The 27,584-nt window shown below is 30.6% G+C and overlaps 2 protein-coding genes across 3 annotated transcripts in view; both read right to left on the reverse strand.

Moving 5' to 3' along the window:
- Positions 1-21,262, reverse strand: part of LOC113394195 (uncharacterized) — a 104,756-nt gene extending 83,494 nt beyond the window's left edge. The window contains exon 1 of one of the 2 annotated variants that reach the window (XM_064215790.1): positions 21,125-21,216. The gene's annotated coding sequence lies outside the window, so the exon portion shown is untranslated. Of the gene's footprint in view, positions 1-21,124 lie in introns of both variants that reach the window. The other variant, XM_026631421.2, reaches the window with a different exon arrangement.
- The window catches only part of LOC113394189 (mitochondrial glycine transporter-like), a 132,727-nt gene that overhangs the window by 78,899 nt on the left and 26,244 nt on the right, over positions 1-27,584 (reverse strand). The gene's annotated exons all lie outside the window — the stretch shown is intronic.

Genomic DNA, 27,584 nt, shown 5'->3' on the forward strand with positions numbered 1-27,584 from the left:
TTTCAATTTATATTTCAATTAGAGTGTAATTTGATACTTTTTACGGTACTGTGCAGATAATAATTTAATTTTGAGTACTAAATAATACTCCATTCGAATAAGGAGTAATTATAAATAATATACTTATTAATAAAATAATATAGGTATATATATAATTATTTATTTAGAGATTCAAGTGCTTGCCCGGAATCGAACATATGTATTACGGCTAACATTAATTTATATCTACAGGAGCAGCAATGCTGATTAAAAAAAGAGTAACACGTTAACCGTTTGGGACTAATCGCTAGGCATTCATAATAATTAATATTTATCATGAAATGGATGTATTTCACGCCACTATTTAGTTTGCATTGATATAAAAGACTCCGCTTTCTTGTAAAAAAAAAAAAAAGAAAGTCACTGCTTATAAATATCCTACCCTTATATACTAGCTCATATATATATAGTATTTAATGATTAATATGCCTTTACAACCGTAAGAGTATTGTTGTGATTTCGCTCATAAAGAATCCCATACATTTTAACGATTTATAAACTTTACATAATCGATATCAAGAAATTTCACAAAAAAACGTATATCATTGTTATGATAACGTGCAGTTTACGAGCTTAAACACCTTCAAGCTAATTTATATGAATAGTTATGCTAGTCTTCAGTAAATTTGCAATATTATTGAAGATTTTGGCGACGGACGAGGAAAGGTAGGTATATAGCGCTAACGCCCTTATAATTTTTGTATAAATAATTTCTAAAATAAACAAATTTTTCGATGTCTATTTTGATATTTACTAAAATTTATAAAATAGGATCATTGCCCTGTTTTAAATACATTTAAAAATTGAATAGGCGCAGTAAGTATATATGTACGTTTTCAAATACGCTTGAAATTTTCATGTAGGTATAATATTTTAATCATTTAAATAAATATAATAATTAATTATTTATTATGAATAACATCATGATATATGTTACAATAGTATCAGTGAACATTAAAAGAATGAATAAATAATTACGATCATCACAGAACGTAAGCGAAACATTATTATTTTTTTCAATAATATTTTATTAATGTAAGTAAAATGTCAATTAAAACTTTCTATAAACATGAAAGCATTCGAGATATAAAACATTTTGTATAATTCACTTTATCATTGTATTTAATTAACGACCTACGCCCATTAAACTCACTTTCGATATATAATGCGAATACTTTCGTCCAATCAGTGGTAATGAAGATAATATCGTTGTCGTAAATTGTTTTAAACATAATTTTGACAATATTATTAGGCCTTCTTATGCTTGTGTCGAGATTTATTCCGATAAGTTTCACTTTTGTTATATACGACCCTTTTAAAAGCCGTTATGAGGTAGCATAACATCAATTAAAACGATCTTTGTATGTATTTTTTTAATATTAAATAACTACAATTATATACCATAACGCTAGGAATAAGCTTACCTTCGACTTAATGAAAAACTCAAACACGATAGGGACAGATGAACTTGGTACAGGAAAAGGATTGTTAGCGAGTATGAGGCTTATGTAGAGCCTGTTTAAAGAAAAAATATATGGAATGCAGTAAAAGACCAGATTCAATCTGCATCTGCTTCAAAGGAATAGATTAGCGATTATCACAGTTTATTGGTATAGAGTGGAAATTGTGTTATCTGTGCTTGTAGACGAAGTACTTAATATAAATCAAAATATGTTTTATTCAAGCACTTTTAAACTATCATTTCAAGCGATGAAATTACTTCCAGACGTTCGGAATTTAAATTGTACCGAGAAAAACAGTCAATTAACACACACACTAGCCCTTTCGAGACCATTAAATTGGGTAAATATTGAGTAGGTCAATTAAATACAATTAAATTATTATATTTACTAAATTAAGATTGATCGATAGAACATGCTTTAGACAAAGAATGAAATTTAACTTAAGATTTGATAATTGAAAGTATTTTATATTTACTAGAAAATAGAAATACTTTTCAATTGATTCTCTAGATGCCTTCATGACTGTAGACTTCATGCTGACGTATGAGTTGTAAACTCATGATACATATTATAAAACTTTACTTTGTATTATAATATACGTAATCATGTAAAACTCATGACCATCGCTTAAACAAAACGAGACTGTACAGGAAGTTGGTACTATACATTTATATCGACCACAACCATAAAAAACCAAGTGCTAAATTATCTACCATAGAAAAATAAACCTATTTATAGATTAAACTACGGGATAAGTAGATTAATTATAACTTAAAGGTTTATTTAACAATACAAAAGCCGACGTAGTTTAATTTTATAATTATAATGTGGATTTTAATCGAATGACGCTTACTTAGATCCAGTAAGATTTAATGCGGTCGATTAGTGTGTATTCATATCTTGGAAGTCGGTAAACTATAAGTTAATAAAACAGTGATATATCACTTCTCACTATAATACTATTAAGGAAATAAATACGATTTTACATCATACTTAGTGAAGAATATATAATAAATACCTCGGCTATGAAGGAAAACATCGTGAAGAAACCTGTATGTGTCTAATTTCAACGAAATTCTGTCTGTGTGTCCGCGAGCAGCGTGGTGGAATAAGCTCCAAACCTTCTCCTCAAAGGGAGAGCCCGCCTTAGCCAACCAGTGGGAAATTTACAGGCTGTTAATGTTCTGTACATCATAACAACATACAAAAGTGTTTATTAGAATCGTATATGTCTAGTAAAATTTAGGTTCGAAGTAAATTTATTGTATTCTAGTAGGAATTTATGGCAGGTACTTTACGATGACGTCACTTTTGACAATAACCTAAAGGTAACTAGTTTTTTTGATAAATTAATAACGATAACTCATGTAAATAAAGTATATAACACCAAGGATGATAACATAGCGTCACAACTTTGCACGGGTTTACACAGAAGGTTTATATTGGAGAAGTATAAAAAGGAAAACTCCTGGTTTTTTGGTCACGGATCTTCGCATGCGTTTGCAGATCATATCGCCGAAGTTTCATCACAATCGAATGAATGTAACAGACGCGCATAAAGGAAAAGCATACTAACACTTATTATTATTGATTAAGAATATTTTCAATTGTTTTTTTTTTTATAAACATATACCTATAGCTATAAAGCATAAAGATTAATTTGTTAATCCCGTATATCGTTAAGCTACTAACAATTAATAATAATAATTTCACCCACTTCTATTGCATATCAATCAACCATTTGTAGAACTAATAAATTTTAGGTAACGTATTATTAGTGATTGTTACTGTATTATCAGGGTTGCACACTAACTAAAGAAGATAAGATATTAAAAATATTTTACTAATAAGTAAAGTAAGTTTTTAACTAAAAAATCAACAAACAAAATACAACGATGTGAGCCGTCTAAAGATATTTCAATGAATAAACTTTTGTACATTACAAAGGATAGGGGACTTCTTTTTTCAAAATTTAATGAACGAGATGTATATATGAATCTCTTGGTTATGGACATTGGTGTAGCAAAGAAAGTGGAAAGCCTAATAAACAAACTTACTTTCGCATTTATGATATTAGGGCATTTACTTGTTGTGCAAGCCCGTCTGGATACGTACCACCAACTCATCAAATTTTCTATCGCAAAACAGCAATACTCAGTACTGTTGAAGGGCGAGTGAGCCGGTAACTACAAGCACAAGGGACGTAACATCTCAGGTCCCGAGACTGGTGACGCATAGGTGTTTTAAGAAATTATAAATATTTCAGTCCGCATACCAGTATCATAAAAAATATAAAAATATTTTTCCTTCAACATCCATCATTAATAATCATAGCACTGAAAATGTATAGCACATAAAGACACACATTTTAATAGAACGATATCAATAAAAGAAAAGTCTACAAAAACCATTGATTATATTTAACAGGATCAATAACCCTCTGCTAAATAGATTCGAAAATGTACCCAATAAAACCGCGTTTGTAAATCGCTTCGAAACTACCAGACGGTGTAAAACGCACCTGATTAAACTTTTACTGCACGCTCCGATCTGGATACTAATGAGATCATTATTTATTACTTCCTCCCTACAGTAACACTAAAGAACATCGAACAGCGCACATGTTAGTGTAATTTAATGGTTTTACTTACACAGGTTGAAATGGAAAGTGTTCACGACATTGTCATTTTTATCCGACTCCAATAATGCAGGCAGTTCTCAATTGATCTGTATATCTTTTTTCTTTGTTGACATTTATTTTTGCGTTGGTTTTTGTATAATAGATCCAAGGTGATCCAATGTGTTTTATTTATTTTCCAATACAAATTTCCACATTTTTAAGTTTTTAATTGAAGCGTGTATTCAGGGAAATTTTTGGTCTTTTTTAGAAAAATATTTGTATTAATTTATACTGTTATTTCGTATTAAGCTGTAAGACAGTTGACACATATTTTTCGTTTGAATATTACTACGATTTCTTAATACATAAGTATCAAGTTATAAAAAAACAAAATCTTATTTTACGCAAACGAATAACAATTTTAGTATATTAGATTGTATTTCAATGTTGCTACGTTTGTTATTGTAAACTTGTTGAAATTAAAAGGTCTGTCACGTTTCGGGACTTTTCCTCTTCGTTATTCGGGTGACATAATGGAGCATGAAATCGTAATCTTTTCATATTTCGCTCGCTCAGTCAGCTCGTGACGATGGCAAAAAAATCTCATAAGATACACAGAATACAAAAAATAACAAATTACTAGCAAAAAGTTTTTATATTTCTTAAAGCTATAGTACTATTATTAAAAGTAGTCTATTTCATTGACGTATAATGAAAGGGAATTGCTTTCGCCATATTATATCTTAAATAACAAACACAATGGAATAAATTAACAACATTTACATTACATTACATTTTTCACTTCACGCTTCTACAAGTCGCGTATAAGAACTCCGTACCAAAAATTTATTTAATAATCATGAACCCGTTCCATACATCAAGGTGATTCCATAAGTAAATTATTTTGTTTTCTCGCTAATGGTACCACCATTAACGACTTCCTCCTTATTCAGTAAGTAACGTGACTAACATGAGGTCTTTGATTCACGATGGCGTGATGTAACAACGTATGTTTATTTCAAAGCAATTAGTTCTAGAGTGAAAGTTGAATTTGCGTAAATAGCTCTTAGGATTATCTTTAAGTGCTTTATTGATGAACTGTTTAAGTAAAATGTTTAATTGTAACGACTACATTAGAGATTTCCATTCATAAATACATATATCATAACACTCGAGCTATTAAATAATGTCGATATGATTCTAAAACATCGAATCCTGAAAGTTTTCTTATTATGAACTTCTGTTTTTTAATTTATTTATGGTCTTTACAAAAAGTAGTCTTTAACGCCTAATATTGGCAACAATTATAGCGTTGTCGCCCATTGGGCCTAAACTTTTAAATTCCTTTATAATTATAATTCCACTGACCCACTCGCCCTTCAAGCAGAAACATGAAAGTACATATTGATTTATGACAATAGAAAAAAAACCGAGGGGATAGTTACGTACTACAACGGCACGCTAAGCTACCACAAAGCCACCACCAATTATTAAAATAATTGTTAAAATAATAATGTCATCTTTTAAATTATTTTATTCTGTCTCTCGTCTAGTTTAACCTCAACGGTTTTTACAATGAGATAGCTCCTCGGTTTCTTTTTCGAATTTTGAATTGAAATATTTAGTTAAAATCATCGTGGCACTGAAACGTTTTACCGTAAAACACTCAAAATCACAATATTACTTAAATCGTTAAGCGTTATTACTGTAACTAACAAGCCGTTACTATAAATACTTGAAGATATCAAAAACATTGATAACGTTTAAATATACTTCGCAAAATAAAGAAAAATGTTGCTTGTCAATTAAATTACAAATTATTACCAAATTATACTAATTATCATTACACGAGACATCGTTATTTGACGGCAGATTTTCTGAAAAGATTATGGCGTTTATTCAAACAAGTCTAGACAGGGTGTTATAATAATTAAAACCATTTAACTAAAACCAACCCGCTAATCTAGTTCTCGAATACGTGCGTGTGTTCGGAGCGTGGAAATTGAACGACATCACGTATAATACTTTTTGATGTATGCAAACGAACTGTTATGTATCGAAGCGTAAACTAATAATTTAGTTATAATGCTGAAACGAAGAAAGGTTGTTCCAATAATTACTAGTTAGACCGATTTTCCTATAATTAATGATAAGATAAACATCAACAGTTTTTTTTATTTCGTTCGTCGAGAACATTCTTCGATTGTTCTAAATTTGAATAATTATTTATTTTATAAATCGGTATGTGCCTGATACAATATGATTACAAAATTACAAGTAAACTTTGAGTACTGATTATAATAACTCCAAAAAGTCTTAAAGTAAGTAAATGGATCAGCAAAGATTGATTTTTATAAAACGAATACAGTCAAATAGATTGATAATTCAATGAAAACTAAAATTAAGCGTTCCACATGTGACCTAGACACCTACTTCGAGAATTCGGTTCAAACGTTCGAGAATGCCGTTGTTTCGTTGTAATCGACATATTTTCTGTGGCTGCTTACTGAACGAATCATCGCCCGCCATTTAATGTCACACGACATCACGACAGATTAATTGCATTTAAAGATCATGAAAGGAAGCGATGTGTAAAGCACTTATTGTATAAATTACCTTTGTAAATAGACAAATTGCTTGGAAAAATAAGCCCATATTATATGAGCATTGAACTCGTTTATCTTTATAATACAGTTACTGTTTTGTATTTTCGGGAAGATCTTAAGTTATACCGATTTATTAGAGTATGTATAAATACAATTTGTACTATGAAATAAATTCTCTTGCAGCAAACATTGTATTATGGAAACATATGTCATTTGTTAAAATAATTATAGCTTATCCAAACAAGGTAATTTGGACGCAAAAGTATCACATTCTGGGAGGTAATGTTTCAAAGTAAAACAAAGAATAGTTCAGAGGTTTTAAAAAGAAAAACATACGTGCTTCATAAGGCACCAATAAAAATTATAAAATAATATTTGAATGCTTCCCTTTTCTTCAAACCATTGGGTTATATTGATTGTAAACAGGCTGTTTTGCGTTCGAAATTCAAATAAATCGATATATTGCTAAATATATATTTTTCTGAAATCTGATGATAACATTTCAGTTTTCATAAATATTGGAGACGTGAAGTCTTAGAAATAAATAAATTGCTTTCACTTTCAATCATATGACACTATTTTATTATTATCTGATTATGGATTCAAATAAAAAAATCCACTACATAAATTGGGACGAAGCTGAATCAATTTGTGACCATTTTCAAATCTCCGTTACGAACTAATCTTAACTGGTACAAATTCGAATCAATCACTTGACGTGCATAGTATATTAATTGGTTTTTGGGTGAAGTGGAATGAATGAAAACTATTTGGTTAAGGGTACAGTGTCAACTTTCTATTGTTTTTTTTTTATACTTCGTTGATTTCCTTTGATAGGCCAAGGTATTACAATGTTAGGTATTGATTTTTCGCTTAAAAATAAAACAATAATTACCATGTTAAATTCCCTAAAAACCGTTAAAAATATCGAAACAGTATAAATTATAACTTTTGCTATGATATTTAAAATGTTCATAATTTAAAAAAAATAATTAATGTGCTTGTAATTATTAACCGTCAATATTAAGATGTGATCAGCTACTGTTAGTTGAACTCTATGCTATGTGACCTCTAAACATTGATAGTTACATAACTGTCCGGAGCTGACAAGTTGATAATAAGTAACACAATGAGGCTTACAACTTTCATAATGGGTCGTTAATATTTTAAGAGCTTGTTTATTTTGACTGCTTTCAAAATATACATTTGTACTTTCATGTAAGTATTATTTTTGTTTTGTTTTTTTTATTTATTATATAAGAGAGACGAGCAAATAGGCCACATTTTCGCAAAAAATGTATATAATATGTATATAACACCTCGCCTTATTCACGCATTCATCTCCACTGGTAACAGAAGGGTTGGTTCATATTTTGCCTCGGGAACGGAATTGTGATTCAACAGGGAAATGCTGCTAGCATTCTTGCCACAATACCACGTGAATGATTTATACAATAACTATTTTAATTCCTATTTGTATAAAGTTAAGGACTTAATGTTAATTCTTATGAAAATGCATATTTGTTTATCGTTATAACTATTTCGAACCTCAATGTTCCGATTACAAAGGAAACTGAAATATTATAATGAGTCAATGTTAGAATTAACTCGATCACTTATTCATGAGAAAACATATATGTATGTGTGTACCTACAATTTAACATATGTGTATAATATTCACGTTAAAAATAAACTTCCTGATCTACATATGTGTAGTAAAACACTACGATCAAAATATACTTTAGTTGAGTCTGTTCTTACGTCTATCTATAAATTGACATCCTATAAGTAAGTACATTATGAATATGTTAATTTAATGAAAAATAATATTTTTTAGATACATTTCACTTTATCATAGTTAAAGCCTGTATATATCCCACAGCTGGACAATGATCTCATTTGCTGCCGAGGAGACGTTCAGAAGTTTCTCCAATTCGGGCTATGTAACTAATAACTACTGTTTGTAGTTTCATTCGACCTGTGTATAATTCCTCACGATGTTTTCCTTCACTGACAATCAAAAAACAGTGCTTGACATTTTGGTTTAGGCGAACCAAAAAAAATTCTTTAAGATTCCCGTGTTATATTCACTGGGCCCGTTCGTCTTAACAAATCAAAATAGTTAACTCAATATTTTATTACAATTAAACTTCGCGCAATGATTTAATAGATTAAAAAGAGTTATACGTTTAAGCGACATTATACATTACATCAATTTAAAATAATCATCTATATAAAGCTGTCAAAACTATAACAAATTATATTAAAAGTAATGATATCATTAAGAAATAAAATAACACGAATTTAATCAATAATAACTAATTTATTTAAATCCATAACATATTTCAGAGTTAACGTCATTATAATATCAGTTTAATAAATTGAATTAATAGTATAGTTGTCAAAATTATGCAAATTTATGAATAGTTTTGCATAAACAAGTGATGAAACACGCCCCGTTTTCGCTCCTCTGGTTACAGGTAAACAACTTGTGCCAACACTAATTAAGTTACGCTCAGATAAAAAGCGGAAACAGCTTATCAAATGTTTATTGAGCTGTCAAAATAATCTTTTTATTTGAGCTGTAAAAGAAATTGTACCAACTTATTTATTCATTGACAAATGTAATTCAATACATAATATTCAATGTGAATGTTGCTCTGTCTGTATCTCTTCATGCTACTAGATTTAGATGAAATTTAGTATGGAGATCGTTTCAGTTTATGTTAGTTAGTTAGTGAGTTTTAGTATATACTTTTTTAATTCATCACTTTGGGGTGTATAATGGTGAAGGCTTGAGGACTATAGGTAAAGTTTTATAAATTTTGCGCGAGTAAATCCGTGAGCTTAGCTTGTTTATAATAATTCACTTGATTTAATGTTTAAATATAGAAATTATTAATTTAACAATATATATACTTAGATGAAACCAAACTGCTCTAGTAATATTTTTTTTTTGTCAAAAACATACCAAACTTATAATATGACATAGGTCTAATAGCCAGCGGACAATGATGCAAAACTTAAGATCCTAGTTTGAAATCTCTGGATCAATAGAATATATTGTATCTATATACTAAAATTTGGGGAATTTGAAGGTGTACCTAAAACTATTGCTCTATAATAATGTCGTTCCTGACATTGACCACGTTGTTTAGTCTAAATAAAATATATACTAAAGTGTACGATAAAATAGACCGATTTATCGAACGCGCATACTACGGCCGCATCTTTAGGTACTAGGCGTAGACAGTTAGACATTTAACAAGGCCCGTCACGTGCGCGTTACGGATATTTTAATTTTCAGTTCACACGGTCAGCTTCTTTAGACGATGCATTAATATTTATAGGATTCGCGAATAAACTCTGTTATAGGAATTCCTATAATATTACCGTCATCTAGATTAGTAGCGTGTGATTGAAGTTGCAATTTAATTCCGATTAAATAAACCGGTTTTCGTAAACGCGTACACATCATCTTTATAATATTAATGTCGTAATGATACAGTCGCTGAATAGAATTAATTGAAAACTCAGTAAGTACATTATGCAATAACACGTTGGATGAAGCTGTTTTTGAGCCGATATCATCTTTTGTTCTCAAGATTCTCGCAAAGGGAATTTTAAGTCGTTTGTATAATTATTGTCAATGGGTGTGTATAATATATTATGTTTGTATGCATTTATATTTCTATGTATGCGTATGTATGTAGGTATGTGTATTGTTTGTGTGTTACATCTTCTTTTCAAGTTTTGTTACCTAAGTTAGTTGTAAGTGCACACAATGCCTAATTTTCCCTGCCACAGAGCTTGCTTGGAAGAGGTTACTCTAAGTGCTTACTTTAGTTGTCTTTCTTTTACATTTATTTTAAATTAGTTGTCGCCCGCGGCTTCGCTCGTATTTTAGGGGATTGGTTGTCATGTGTTTAGCAATAAAAGTAAGCTATGTCCTTTCTTGGAATTTTTAAGTATATTTTAGTATTAGAGTTCTATAGATTGTGTGCAAAAAAGACTTATACTAATAAATAAATGAATGAGTTTTATTACACAGCATAACCTTTTTCACTGTCATGAAGAGTAATGATCATCACATTGATAAACAAATGTTTATTAACAACTTCGACCTTGACTTAACAAATCATTGATCGAGTTAATGTCATTTTGCATGGAACTTTGTAAATTAAATTGAAGGGGAAAGGTAAATAAAATGACACATATGGACAAATAATTGTTAAATGCATTCTCTTGTACTCGATCTCTATCCAGTCTGTCAGAACCCAAAATATTTCTAATAATTTGTAAACACTCACAATAAAATTTGGATTTTGATGGAAATCTGATCTAATATAATTCAAATTATCCAATAAATGCTACCCGGCCTCGCCCGGGTGCAATTTATTAATAAAGAAAATCATGGGATATTAATGTAATTTATATTCTATAGCACTCAATGAAGTAGCTTTCTATTTCTACCTACCTACATACAAACAAACTAATTTTACTTCTTTACAATATTAGTACAGAGAACTTCCAGTTGCAATTAATCGATACCCGTTTACATTATTTCATCTCAATATATTTTGTTAAATTTGCAAACAAAAAAGCATATTATAAAAATATAAAACCCTCATCGGGATCTTTAACAAGATCTAGCGTGAGATTTAAAAAAAAAAACAGATGTTTAAAAAAATACTGACCGGTAACTAAGCCTATGAATAGGTAATAGTGCAGAAATCAACTTATATATCGTTATGGTATGTTACCGATTCGATAACCATGGAAATTGGTAATAAACTCCTTATACTTCACCATGTCATTACATAATTATGTGATTACCGATTACTAGCTCTAGAACGCTGCTTCGGTTAACTTGTAGAAACTATTTTAGTGTAATAAGAGGAACATACACACATGTAAGTGTATAAATAATCTAGAACACGTTAATCTTAACCTAAGATCTTGGGTTTAACCCTGGACATTCAGAGACCATATACAGTACAACACACAGTAGCTAAGTAATTGTTATGGCGTCTTCAGGCATGTGCTGTCCCAGAAACTGTTAATTAACTTGCTTATTATTTTTATAAGACCTCATTTTTGTGTCGTAAAGCGAAGTATCTTGACATATGTAATAAGTTTAGCTAGTTTGTCTGTTTAAACGCGCTAATAATAGGCTGATTTGAAGACATATTTTTGCTTGAGATGTGAGTGATTTTTTCCTCTGCGAGGTAGTGCTGTTGGCCCTACTGGGCTTTACAGCGACACTGGGCGTTCGAACAATTATTGAAAAAGGTTGGTCTTTATCATTACGCTACGACCCATGGGGGCGGAGCTGTAAAGTTTGACGCGGGTGAATCCACTGCTTTATTATTAAGCAGGAAAAAAATAATACGTATACTTTTATATATGTCAGAAAGTGATAAAACTGTTTGGTTCTAAACTTTTTAGGAACAGGACAGGAAAATTGGTCACCTAGGAAATATGAACCATTCCTTCCAACCCAAACACGCCACCAATTTTGAAAGCTAAGATGTTATGTCCCTTGTGCCTGTAGCTGTATTAGCTCACTCAAAAACCGGAATGGTGTATTTAACGGTAAAATATCTAATTAGTACAGTGGTTTCGATCCAGATGGGCTTGGATAGATACTCATCAGATATTTTTGAAAGGATAAAGGTTTGTGTAAATTTTGTTTTTGTTGATATTTCTAAGAAACTTAAGCAAATAAACTTTTAAACCGTATTTATATAAATTTCGAGCAGTATCTACTATCCCAAAACATACAACACTTTTTCGAATACGGCTGATCGTCATTACCGTTTCTCAGAAATTAACCGTTCTTTCCAGACATCTATGCCTTATTTCTGATTATTAAAAAATTTAAATAACTAAATTTTCAAGAAAAAACATATATATCAATCAATTTACTTTTATGTATAAACTGAAAATAGACTAAGAAACCAAAAATACTTAGTTCGTTAAAAAATAAATTTGAAATACAATTACTTATCGCAATTCTTATCGGATGTCACAGATAAACTATAATTGTGTAATTAGACGCGCAATTCGCTTAACACTCTAGCCCGTTACTTACGCTGTATCAAGTAACACCATCTAGATTTATCGTAAATTTATACCATTTCAACTTTTTTCTCTCTTCAAATTAATTGTACACTGAATTGTATCAAACATTAAAGCTCGTATCATTTTAACGGCAAATCTTTATCTTTATAATCTACGGCAAATATTCAAAGTATTTTCTTAATAAATAAGCATTTGATCATTGCTATTAAAAAACCTTTTCATATATGTCTATAAATATATATATATATTATACAAATGCCAAAAACTTGATATTTGAATAGTATGGCATGTTTGAAAAAAAATGGTAAATCCCAGATTGTAGCTTGATACATAAAAAACGGAACGTAATTACATTAAAAAGGTCAAATGGATTTTAATTTAATTTGAAAGTAGCTCAGACGTCTTGGTCAATTTATTTCACAATTGTCAGTAGAAAACACAAAAGATAGTGCTCCGGGTGGGGAGAGTCACTTTAAGGAGATTAATTTTTCGCCAATGTAATTAGATAATTATACAAACTAATTCGCAATGCAGAATTCGATAGTACTTTCTCCATCATTGCTCGAATTGGGCCTAATAGTAATATAATATTTTTAAGTACAATTTTTTTTTAATAGTTTGCCTGTCATAACAAAATTGATGATTCAGATACATACAAAAACTACTCATTCGATTAAAATGGTACTTTCGTTTTATCATAGTTTATTTTCAGGTCAAAGATTAAGTATACAATTAGGGTTCAATTTGGAGATATCAATGAAGTAAACACGTCTGCAATGAAGGAGATATTTTATAAAATGCCTGCTAGAACTTGGCTGATAACATTGTTAATCTATAGTTTTCACCAAAATATAAAAAAGAGATGAATGTCAAGAATTGTTAGAAAGTGTTTAAAGAGAAGTTCATATTTAAATTTTTGTAGATATAATAAGACAAATAGTATTACCAAAAAAAATTGTATTGTAAAGCAGTTTTCCCAGGTTGCGTTTGTCATGCACGTAGTTTATAAATTCATCAGCCAATTATTTCAAAAGTCATTTTAAAGCAAGACATCAAAATAATACGACGTAAATAGACATGCTTATATCATTATGATTATACGTTCTGTAATTTCGAACATCCGCATGTCCGAATAACAACAAAAAAAAAACGAAATTTCTCGACAGAATGAAAAAGTGAATTAACGCGTAAGATTGTCGGTCAAATGTCATAACAGCGACATAAAATTGACGATCATTATAAGATAATGCTTTTCAGCGAAAGTGACGAGTCCGGAAGCCTACAATGTGATACACAGAATGTGTAACTATTATCGATTTCGTTCAATCGATTTGAGGATATCGATTGTAACGAATAATTCACAGATGTTATGTTACGTAATGTGAAAATTCCGACGTAAAATTTCGGCGAATCATTATTTATTTTTATAAATTATTTTTAGTCGCTTACACTAAGACTTTCATACGATTAGTTAAACTTACATAGTTATTACTTCAGAAATGATTATGTTAGTGAAATGTGATTTGCGAAATAGTTGCCAGTCATTTTACAAATCACTATGTATATGACTTCTAATTCGTTTTTTGGCATAATACGGCGAACATACATTAACATTTGCTATGCAAAATCTATAGAAATCATCAAAATATTTTTTTAGCTTAGATTAATGGCATAAGTTATTACATTTTTGGCCTGACTTTCTACGGATTTGTTTTTATAATATCATTTGAACTTGTAACTATAATAATATGAACGTTACGTTACTGATAATATTATTATTAAATAATTACTTACCAATAATGTATTTTCACCAATTGCATTTTGTCGGAACAATTTTATATCGTTTGGGAATATTGTTATTTATAATATGGGTATAGCTTAATCATAGTAAGAAACGTTCTAGGATATTTCAATTCTTGATTTTTATAAGTTTACGTACTCCTGAAATATATTTTTGTCTATAAAAAATAAAATGGTACCGTGATTTTAATTATACCTGAAAAGCAACAAATAAACACATTATATTAAAGACAATATTAATTTCTTTGCCTTATTGGGATCAAAAATTAAAAAAAAAAAACATGAAATTATAAGTGAAGTATATCAATCGGAAGGAGTAGCCAACTCTGCAGGAGATATGTGTACGCGAACGCAGGTGATCATGCTCTCTATTTTGCGCTCTCACATCAATAATCTAAAACTAAGCTCTGAGTTCTGGCAGTATAAAAAATGCTAACTTCTAAATTAGGGTCTAATACTCAGATTGATATGACGAACAATTATGATGAAAAAATCAATAATTAATTTTATGATGACAAATTGGTAAATTTGCATCGATCCAATCTGCATTTGAACTCCTGCCACGGACATCAGCTGCCTCGAAAGCCACTTGACCAGCAAAGCCTGCTCAGTAATAAATAGTTCTTAGAAGTCATCAAAAATTTTGGTTTCTAACTAAATTAGACCTTTATGCACTTGTACAGTTTAAACTGGATTGGATATATCAAAGATTCAGTCACGTCGCCGTCGCGATGGAACAACAGACAACTTTCAAACAGTAAGCACATATTTTAAGCTACCACTGTCTTATTACGATGGCTTAAAGGTCAATATGCTCCAACATCGTCGTTCGTACAATCGTTCCGCACTAAATATTACCCGAGAGCTCAAGAATGCTAATTAGATTAGAATATACTGACTCCGAGATAAAACATTGGAGACAAAACGGTGCATTTAGTAATTTATGAAGATATACATACGAGCTTCTTTGTTGACATGGATCTTTGAAATAAATCTCCTAAGTTATGTCGACATTAAAAGAATATCATTATGTTCTGACCGTTTTCAGTCATGATGGCAATTATTAACCGAAGATATATGTGTCTTTGTTCGTTTGTAAATACATGGGCACTCTTAATGCATTGACTCTCGTAATATTTTCATTTTCTGCGTCTCACAGCCAGTCTGTGGAACCAGCTTTCGCCGGCGGTTTTTTCAAACCGATACGAATAGGGAACCTTCAAGAAAAGAGCGTACTTATTCCTCAAAAGCCGGCAACGCACCTGCAACCCCCCTGGTGTTGTAGATGTCCATGGGCGGTGGTAATCACTTTCCATCCGGTGAGCCTCCTGCCCGTTTGTCCCCAATAACATAAAAAAAAAATACGGGACTGGTGATTTCAGTCGCAAAATAATGCCAATCAATTAGAGTTTCTTGTCAAAAATCCATTATTATTGTTTTTATAATAAAGGTAGGGGCACAAATAAACCACCGGACCACCTGATGGTAAGTAGTCATTAACATAACCTACCTTGGGAACTGAGATTTTATGTCCCTTGAGCCTGTTACACTGGGTCACTAACCAACTTCACAGTTGCTGCTTGCTGGTGGTAGAATATATGACAAGTGAGTGATATTTACCCAGATGGGTTTTCACAAACCCCATCTGTCACCCTACCAAATCTTTTTATTTGAAAATTTGAACTACTCACGAGATTGGTATCGTGATAATAACTATAGTAGTAAATTGGTCTCAAGTATGAACACGACATGAACTAAAAAAGAACAGTTTTTATTTCTTTATGGCTTATATTTATGCAACAGGATATTCGGCAAATGACACGAAGGTTGGGGTAAACTTGAATTAAAAAAATATATAATATCTAGCAACTATTTATGAGTTACACGTCGAATAATTATTTTGTCCATAATTCTGAGTGAAACAAAATATAAAATGAAGTCAAACGTAAAAAATATTACGTACATGATAACGTTGATACTTCTGAAGAGTAACTAATTCATCTACCATTTAGCACTCAGTATAAAAATGTAAATTATACAAAATACTGTTTTGTGAGACTTCTAATTAATGTAATGTATCTTAGATAATTATCTTATTTATAAGCAATTTAGGTTAATTATGTCTGTATTATGCTAATCCATACGAAGGTGAACTCAATAAAATGTAAAATTTAGATAAAACATTACCACATCCAAATAAATAAAAAGCTTATTTATGGAATGTTTTATTTATATTTGTTGTTTTTTTTATTTTTATAATAAAAAGTTATTGAATGAAATTTTTTGACACATTTGTATGTTTTTTTTTAATTATAATTATAACTAAATTAAATCTGTCATTAAAAAGACTAAAATTTTATTTTTGAAAATAAATCTCATTGAAACAGTATATCGCATCATATAAACGAATTAACTTGAACCATACAGTCGTTGCCAATTTATATCTGATCTGCCCCATTCAAAAGTATCCCTAAATAGAGAATATATTTTAGATTTAACTAAAGATACTGGCAATCATTCGCACGTTAGGAATCAGTTAAAGACCAAATACACGATCCTATTGCAGACTTATAATTTTTGAGATTCTTACGATACAATATTTTTACATTATTTTTTTTACATATTTCTCTATACTTTCAAGATAGACAACGGTTAAAGCCTGTATCTGTACCATAGATAGAGGCCTTGATTTATTTAAGTTAGAAAAAAACGACTCTTACTTATTAGAATTTTAATCCCTGTCAATATAAAACGCGAGTAAAACTACCTATATCAACAGCTTCCTAATAACAAACTGATGTTTCTATTTAATGAAAAAAAAATATATATTAAAACTACAAATTTTATTTAAAGAAGAAGGCACAGCCTTTGCTCAAGCATCTATTTAAAAAAAAAAAAGTTTATAAAACGAATGCTATGCTACGCTTTGACAGGCGATTCTGATCGCGATGGAAAACCATCCCGTGTATGTGGTATCTAAGAGTACTGGTCTAAATGTAATGGACGCTGTTTAAGGCTACTCAGGGTCCATTAGACGCTTCGTGCTGTAAGTCGAGCCTTATATGTGAGACAGATATTAGTACCACTTCGTATTGAAATGATGTGTCGCAGCTACATGCAATTAATATAATTGAAAATACTGTACAATTTAAATGTACGTGTCGATTGTTTGAACTATTATTATTATTATTTGTTTATGCAATTGTTTTCTTGGTGGTAGGGCGTTGTGCAAGCCAGTATTGTTGTGTTCCGGTTTGAAGGGTGAGTGAGCCAGCTAGTAACTACAGGCACAAGGGACATAACATCTTAGTTCCCAAGGTTGGTGGCGCATTGGTGATGTATGGAATGGTTAATATTTCTTACAGCGCCATTGTCTATGGGCGGTGCGACCACTTACCGTCAGGTGGCCCATATGCTCGTCCGCCTACCGACACCATAAAAAAAGTTTCAATTATTCTTGGAAGATATTCAATTCGATCGGTTTTCATGTCAATGTGTATTTGTTACGTATTTTCATCACTAAAATATATTTACAGTCTATATACATTTATATCCGATTTGAAAAAAAAGTATGAAGTATTTGTATAAATCATTCATTTATCATTAAACAAGAGAGTGTAAAAAAATTATTACGTTAATAAAAATTCATTCGAACTTTCAAACCGTTACTTAATAACATACAATATTTTTCTGAAAAACGAATATAAAATATTAATTGGACTCGGACTTCGGCTAATAAGAACTTTGAGCAATCTTTTGAGCCTGAGGGCGTAAATATAACGGAAATCTTAATTTTATATCTTACATTACGTAATCTTTAGAAAGATTGTACTAAAAGCACAATTTTTAAAAGGCTAGAAAATACAATAACGTCAATCTAAAAATATATATTTCTCTTATACGTAACTGTTTTCTCAATCAACATAACATAATAAATTATTAATTAAAAATAAAATAATTTTATCTAAATTGTATTCAGTACCTTTATAATATATTTATGTAAAAGGAAACCTAAGGAAAGTGCTTCCGCAGTGATTTGAATGAATCCACGCACTTAATTTATAGCATTTTGATCAATGTAAGTACAATCAGCTCTACATTATACATTATATAAATTAGTAATTATAAAATTTAAGAACGTTATAATAAAAAAACTGAAATTCTGAAATTAGAAAATATAATTATTAATCATCAAAATAATGTTTTTAATTCAATATACATTTTATAAAATATACGGAAACGTATAAAATTTATTTAATGTCTATGTTATATGTACTATGCAATACAATTTTCAAATTATGAATAAAAATAATTCTCTGCGAAAGGCATCATAGATTTAATAGAAATAAATAAAATCCACCACAATACGTTAATCGTATATGCTACCAACTGTACTTCTTACATATTAATCAATCGCTTGAATCCCACGTATGTAATTACGAGGAAGGTAAATACAGATTTAGAATTAGCTCCCTTCATTTGTTCAAAGCAAATGACGTCGCCCGTCAGTCCACATCCCTAATGAAATAGATCAATATCTAATGAAATAGTACCTAATTGCGAATGTAGTGTAATATTTAACCTCCTAACAGCACATTGGTTACAACTTAAACCTTATCTTTGCTGTTAATTTATGACACCACGGTCAATTATAATGTCGTGTGGGTGGGTTGATGTAATTGCACACATCTAGGATTCGCTTATTAAACGCGCATTAGGTGTGGAAGCAGCATTATGTTTTTATTTAATAACTCATCATTTCTTCGCACTAAATTCAACATCAAAGAATTATGTAGTTGAATAATTTATATTTTCATTTTGACTTTAATAATGAAGTCATGTTAAATAATTTTCTTTACTAAAATCAAATCAAACCAAAATATAGATAACATAAAATATACAAGCACTAATGAATCGTCATTTTACAGATCTGTATTAAAAGAAAAGCTTTTCGGAATGTTGAAAAGATTCTACCGAGATGAACCGACAAGAAACGCAGTAGTTAATATTTTTCAATATTTGAAATACAAAGTTATGTCAGTAAGATACAATTATTTTTTATATATTCAGCCTGAAATTTAGCAAGTAATAGCTCCACGCAAAATTTAATATGAACAACGAAAATTTTTAATTTTTTTAAATATACCCAACGTTTGGTTTTTGGTGATAAAGTAAATTACAATATTTATGAATCACTGCATTAGCAACAGATCACCACTAATCTATTCCACCATCTCATTATACATACTCACCCACTGATTGATACTAACCCCAGTGAGTTCTAGCAATTCATCTTCCTAGATCGATAAGCATGCAAATTCCGTAATTATTATCCGACAGCAATGGCGGTCGCAATCACATTGCTATTCCAGCTACAGAATTGTGTGACAAAATCGATTAAATTACATTTCGACTGACAATACGAAGAAATTACATACAAACAAATAAATAATCGGCAAGACCGAATTATCACTTTCTATACGCGCACCCAACGACTGACACTTTCACGGAAACGTGCGTAAAGCGATTTCTTAATCGATTATCATCAAAACGGTAACGTGAATGTAGAATAATCGATTTCAAACCATATTTTCATTAAGAAAGCAAAGATAATCGATTGTAATATTTTTGGGATAATAGGAACTGATGTTGACGGGATTTTGATTAGCCTAGACGAGGCTTTTAAGTATCGACACCGTTATGTATAGCTTCTGGCGTAGCGATTTTGTAACTCCGTAATGAGAGACGGAACGAGCTTCAGATATATTATCACACATTATTGTTACGATAATTGCTTGAACATTCAACAAAACCGATGATTAGTTTTGAGTGAATTATTATCTAATTTTCCAAACAGTTGTAGAGTTTAAGGTTTTATGTATAGTTATGTACAAAACTGTTTCGTTTTTGTAATGATGTTTTAACTATAAAATGTATTTATAATCATCATATTTTCGTAGGTTAATGCATTTCTCGAAATCCGAATATGATTCGAGTGATTTGCTTGGCTAACAAATATCAAATTATAATTTTATGTGTTTTAAAAAATATTAGGCTTCGGAAAAATAAATTTTGTAGTCTACATTACCCGATTTCAATTAATTAATAAAAATTTAGATTTATTTAATTTCCTTCAGCCAATTGAGACTACAGCCCATCTAAGTAGTGATGTAAGTTGCAAATGGCAAGAGTGAGTTTTTTTATTGACGTAGAACAACTTCTGGGACTTACTCGTTTTTGATAAAAATAGACTTCAACGTTAGATGTGTTCTTTATAAATAATATTATAATACTAAGAATAGTATCGGATATTTTTTGCGATAACCTTTTTATAAATCGAATTATATTTATAACGTGTATTTTTTTTTATTATCATTTAGTCAAATATTAATTAATTACATTTATCTGAAATAAAATTCGCTTAACTACATCGCAGGTACCAAATTTTAAATAAAAATAAATTTAGAAAAATAAAAAAAATATATAAAAAAAAATTAAATTTAAAGACTCACCTCGATATTGAAATCGCACGAAATGAAATATTAAAAATATAATTTCACAAATGGCAACACTGCACTGCGACACAATAGCGCGCGCGCACCTCGACGTGCGATTCGCGAGTGGCGCACGAGTGCCTTTGCGCTCGTTTATACGGGGGTGCGAGCACTTTCGCTGTTGAACGCAAGGGTTTGAAGGGTTTAATTATATGTTCGAGAGAAACATTTTCTTATTTCATTTATTTTTACAATCAGAATATATTTATATTAACTGCGCATTATCGAAAGAACTAAGAATGAATATAAAAGCAAAAGTATAGAGAAATTTAAGTTTATAATGTTACTGGTATTTCTTTTATATGTAAATAATTGTAATTAAAACAAATGGTATAGCAAATAAGCACAACTGCTTTACATAAAACAAATGTAAATTATACTTCAATTTGGACTATGTACCTATATATGTGATTATGATACCAGTTGAGAAAACTAAGGCGGTTGCTTCATCAATATGTTCTGTATCTGTTATGGCTTAGGAATTGCATTATACAGTTTTAAAATAACAGTGAGGACACGCAAATAATTTTTACATGAAACGTTATCAACATATCAAATCATCATTTGTTGTCGAGAAAATTTGAATCCAGAATTACAGACAAGTTTTGAAGCTAAGATAAAAAATCAAACAGATAAAAAATAATAAAGTATAATTTCTACAACAAATAAGGTATTACGTTAACTGAGGTATTAGAAGCCAACTTAGGCCATAGTAATATTTAAAGTGATGCTTGAAAGCTTAGGTGATTATTAGGCGCCCGCTAGAAAAGCAGATCTGTTGAAATGGTTAATGGAAGCGAGTTTTACATCTTAATGTTAATCCTATCCTAAGACTACTTTTTAAATATGGAATACATTTTTAAAATTAATAGATTATAAAAATTAAGTAACATAACTTTTTCTCGTATTTTTTTATAATCTGTAACAACGATACACCAAGAAACTCTAGTGATGCTGTTATATTTTTTGTCATTTCAGTTTTTATCCAAGCTACTAGAGTACCAGAGTCATTTTAATCGTGCAACATCCTACGGGTCGTTAGCTTATTAAGCACCGAACTAATTACAACAACCGTTCAATTCCTGCTCGACAGGACACATAAAAATGTTATTCTTTTCTAAAGACGTTATAATCTGACCTATTGTTAAGACTCATCACTACTGCCTATAAGATTATATTGTGACTCATAAACTAATTGACAGCGTAAACAGTCACAGCTTAACGTCCCACTGGTTCCGCTGGACAAAGGCGGAGGTGAACTTTTAGAGCTTACTCCAGCACGCTGCTCCGATGCGGGTTGGTTGAATTCACGTGGCAGATTGTCATCCACCACGTGCAGGTTTCCTCACGATGTTAACCTTCACCACGGAGCACAAGATGAGGGTTGGATGAAAGAGGTTTGAATTGAGAATCATCGATGAAGATTTACGTCTAATAAACACTGGGCCAACACTGCACATAGCAGACTGGCAATGAAAACGAAAGCTAATACTAAAATAATTTATGCATAGACAATTGTTCATCATGCATAGCTAACGACGCATAACCATAACTACTGAATCTAGAAATCTGAAATTTGGAACATAGGGTTTTTTATAACGTAAGTATCCGCTAAGACACAATTTTTGGAAATTTCAAGGCGCTCTAACTTTGTATGAATTTTACCCGTACGAAGTCGGGTTGGAAAAGTAGTTACCATATTCAACTCAATGTTATTATTTAAATTGAATTGACTTTATATATAGTAATTTTACTTGAGCCGTAATATTATAATTGAAATTATTACACATAAAAAACATTGTAATTTACAAAGTGTTATTGTATTTATTTTACAATAAAAATCGTCATATTTTTTTTCATTTCCAGAGTGAATATCTTATATTTTGACTGGATCTATTACTATTACAAATGTTTTATAGAAATACAGTTAAATTCAAACATAACATAAACCTCCTACAGAAAAAAAGACTTCGTACAAATTAAACGAATAAAAAATATGTAGGTGGACTGCTGCGGATTTATAGCATGCGTAGTACATAGTTTGACATTGGACGTCATGCATTTCAGTTCTAATAAAATGTTAACGAGAAAATCAATAAAGTACTATAGCATATTCCAACCGCAGGAGGAGACAACTTTGACAATGAATTGACGCAATATTTGGTCGAATTCTTGAGCGGTCATTATTGATTCACAAAAAAAAATACATTTCGAATGTCGGCAAAGTCGTTATTGGAATTTAAATTGAAATTAATATAAGTAGTCATGGGAAACAGTGTTGTATTTTTATCAAGAGTGTAGTGCATACTATAACACGATTATTAGCAAATCGAATGGAAGATATCAATAGTTTTGTAGTGTAAAGTTTGTGCACCTTTACTCCTTATTCCATTGGTACAGGCTATTATATAATTTACATATATAATATATAGTATTTAATTTGCTTTGATAGACATTCAATTTTGCTATTTTGTTTTTTTTTTTACAAATGAGGCAAAAGTTGCTTGGTTGTAGTTGGTTTAATGTTACGAAATATTAGTTTTAGTATTAGGAGCTGGCAGGCCGGATCTGGTTTCATACGAATTGTTTCTTGTATGGAAGTTGATAGCCTCTGCTTAAACCATTCAATGTCGAGAACGCCCAGAGGCGTTTCGATTATCAACCTTATTATCTACGCCAAAAGAAAAAAAACTTACTTAGTACTTACTTATAACATAGGAAACGTTTAATGTAATTATAATTTTTCTATAACCAAAACGCACTGTGTATTTCTAACACTTTGACGTCTAAAAAAAAACAAAGTTTAGCAATCGATTTATAATATCATATTGATATAACAATGATACCTTTACAATTACTAACCACTTTTTAAGATTAAAATTTTCAATACTATCCATGAAAGCAACAATTTGCCACGTTTTTACTACGCTATGTTAGGGTTTGGGTTTATATTCGCTTTTAATTCATAAAAGTCGCGACAACGGTACTAACACGTCCTTAATCTTGAAATTAACGAGATGGCCCAACGGCAAGAACACCGGAATCGAACCTATGCAAGCACCACTGTAATTTCATGTGCGTAATTGTGTTTATAATATCTGCCACACGTGTACCCACCAACCCATTGAAGCAGCAGTGTAATATGTTCCAAACCTTTTCCTCGGAAAGAAGAGGAGGCCTTAGCCGAACAGTGGAACATTTACAATTAATTTTTAACATTCATGAAACAGGCATATAAACCAAAAAGGCGAGTAAAATCGCTCGGCAATGGCAAATTCAATAAATTTGTTAATAAAACGCGGAAGAGAGATATCCACTTGGCCTGTATTGATGCTCAACTAGGTAATAAACTAAGATATCTTTATTACCTTGGTAATCTCTCGCCTCTTTAGCATTTCGTGTTAGTTTTATACGCAATAAAGTGTAACGAACGCTATCATTACGAGATCGATCGATCTGCGATTCTCTGATCTTTGACTAGTTCTTTAGTTACAATACTGTGCGTGATTGTAATATAAAAACAATAAAATTATATTATAATACACGTTTGACTGGAGCGAATTCCAGTGAATTCGAATAAAAAGTATGGGAAGTCATCCGTACATTTGGATGATTATATATACTAGTTGCCTGTGCTGACTTTGTAGTTCGCACCACCAACTATTGGATCCAATCTTAACTACGCAGGAACCAACTCAAACTCTTTTTTTTAACAGTATTGGTTCAGCTATTTAGATGCAGTTCAGTAACATGCACATGCAGAGAAGAATTAAATACATAAAGATGTGCTTTGTACTATTTCAGATATTAATATTACTATTTAGTCGAATATATATATATTTAACTATTAAATAGGAAATCTAAGGCAATAAGAATGATTTCAGACTAATAGTTCCTTAGATTAACATATAAAACTCTCCAGCTTTAAAAAATGAACATGACACAGCTTATCACGTGGACTTCAATTATAAAAATAGTACTACCTACATGTCACAAAAATAAACTATTGAAAAATAAATAGTGCCTGTTAATAAATAAGTAGTTTATTCTAAATTCAAAATATTTAACACAAGAAATATGTCAATAACAAAAGCCGTTGATTTTAAAAATGACATTTTGGAACTTTTTTTTCTCGCTGAAAAAATGCGTTATGCTTTCACCCCACATTAATTGGGGTTATGTGGGACGCAGACCAGGACACCAAACTATCCACTAACAAGCGGTACGCTCTCCCTGTCTTCGGCGGGCGTCACAGAATCACTTTCGCAAACTACCGTGACGGCACATTTTTGAACCAATGTTAATGCTGAATTCAGCCAACTGCTCAACTCATTCATAACAATGTTATCTTTCGACAAATAAAACTGTCCTGTTTATTTCTCATCATTGAATATTTATATGGTCTTAAAAATTAAAACGTTAAAACACGCACTTAAGCTTGCAACATATTTCGCGAAGTATTTATAAATTATTGTAAGTATAAAACGCTTTTAATATTTAACTACTGTATTAAATTATGTTGGATTATGTTATTACAAGTCCTTACATAGGATTTTGTGCTATAAAACCTTTTTTTTTACGACTACTGGTTGAAATAAATCTTAGTTTTGTTATCTTTATTTGATCGTATTGTACGAATACAATACGATTTTAAAAAGACAAGACTTTGGCAAGAAATCCTTATAATTGAATTGAATATAATATTTTTTGAATTTACCTTTAAATACAGAAACGCTTCAAGAGCATCTGCATTCTCTCCTACTGTCACAGTTCAATGTAAAAGCAATACAACACGAAATCGAAGGTTAGGCTTAAGGACAGTAGGCTAACTTCTCGGTATTTACGGTTTTTATTTGTTAGATTGACCCAGTAACTTTTACTAACCCGATTTGCGACGAATTCGGAACCCCGAAATCTGCAATCTTATAAACCATCCACTAAACCACTGTCATCATAGTAGCATACGAACAGAAACAGTTCATTCCGTTATAATAATATATTTAATTCATTTAATATGATAAGTTTTCATATAAAAGCTGGTTTATTATCTGTTATTTATTACGTAGAACATTAAAACGTTCAGTAAATATAATAATAGCCTTATCCCATTTAGTTGGGAGTCTAAAAAAAGCCGAAACGCCTGCAACTTTAGAGATGTAGCGAAAATTATCAGGTATTTATTCGCGATATGAGTATCAAACACCTCATTGCAACGCTAAAAGTACCGTGAAAAAATGCATAACCGTTTATTATGCCTTTATTTAAAAGATTACAAGTTACTCCGCACCTACAAAACATGTTAAAAACATATTGTACCTCGTATCTTAATTTTTTTTCGACATTACAGTATTTTTAAACTAAAAATAAAATGATATAATGTAATCGACCGTACCTAGGTCAATAATAGCAAGTAAATTAAAAAAAAACAGTAAGGGCTAGTTCACACAAAAGTTTTAACAGTATGGCATATATAATTATTTAGATATTCAATATTACTTAATCAAAAGAGCCGGTGCCGCTGCGGAAAAAGCTGAAGCAAAAAAAGATCTAAATATTCGTGTCTTATGTCAAATTACCTTTTTGTCCCATTTGCTGTCGAAACACTTGGCCCTTAGAGTAATGGTGCAAAAAACATAATCATGAGTATAACACCTCGCCTTATTGCCTCCATTGGTGACAGAAGGGCTGGTTCGTTTTTAGCCCAGGGGATCGGAATTGCAATTCAACGGGGAACTAATGAATTTGTATATAATAAAGCTTATTATCTTTTCAATACTACAATAGTTTGTCTTACTTAATTTTGTAAATGCAAAAGTAACTCAGTAACCTCTTCAAGCGTAAACTGTACAACCGATTAAGAAAAAAAATATAATGGAGATAGTATGAGTCCCGGGGTACATAGGCTATATATAAAATTGATTTGAATAACTCTTTAAAAACTTATAAACATTACAATTATTTTATGTGTGAATAAAATTAAAAATTTTGGTATGTATGGCACATGTCGGTTAAATTAATTTTATGCACGTAAATTTCTTTTTTATTGTTACTTAAATTTATGTTCCATATAATTATTTTCTCATAAATGTATATCATTAGAAGATCAATTAATTTTAGTATTATTTTTTGACTGTGTAAACAATACTAGACACAGTTCTCATATCTCTAGCCTTTGTAAGCAAAGCCGCAATAAGCCTTAACGTGTATATTAATATCGTACCTTCATTTGATTAATGGCGAACCGATATAACTTTGTAAAAACGTCTTTTATTCTTGTATAAAAATATCAAGAACGCTTATTAAAAACAAACATCAAGAATAGCCATTATATAACGTCGATAGTAAGTCTTATCACATTTACACTGGTTATAAAATCATATAATTAATTAAACACCTTGTTCTCCTTAAAGTTACAATG

The sequence above is a fragment of the Vanessa tameamea genome, chromosome 9 (genome assembly GCF_037043105.1).
Source record: "Vanessa tameamea isolate UH-Manoa-2023 chromosome 9, ilVanTame1 primary haplotype, whole genome shotgun sequence".
Taxonomy (NCBI): Eukaryota; Metazoa; Arthropoda; class Insecta; order Lepidoptera; family Nymphalidae; genus Vanessa; species Vanessa tameamea.